Source organism: Sinocyclocheilus rhinocerous, unplaced genomic scaffold, assembly GCF_001515625.1.
Source record: "Sinocyclocheilus rhinocerous isolate Xijiao unplaced genomic scaffold, SAMN03320098_v1.1 scaffold15681, whole genome shotgun sequence".
In the NCBI taxonomy this organism is placed as follows: domain Eukaryota; kingdom Metazoa; phylum Chordata; class Actinopteri; order Cypriniformes; family Cyprinidae; genus Sinocyclocheilus; species Sinocyclocheilus rhinocerous.
Genome location: NW_015653116.1, coordinates 1 through 260, shown reverse-complemented (window position 1 = coordinate 260; position 260 = coordinate 1).

The window sequence follows — 260 nt, the reverse complement described above, 5'->3', positions numbered from 1 at the left end:
AACTTTTTGCGAGTAATCTGTATTTTTGGAGGTTCTGATCACAGCAGAGCTACACTGGAATGTCAAGAAAAGAGTGAATTTGGCCGTCTGCCAACATGCGTTGGGAGGATGCGCAACTGGTCATGTGCTGTATTTGCGGTGTCACATTTATATAACCAGCATGGAAAGACAGCGCTTTTTTGTAAGTGACGGGATCCAAACCCTGTCGGGGAAACGAACCCCGGTCTTCCGTGTGACAGGCGGAGATACTCGCCACTATA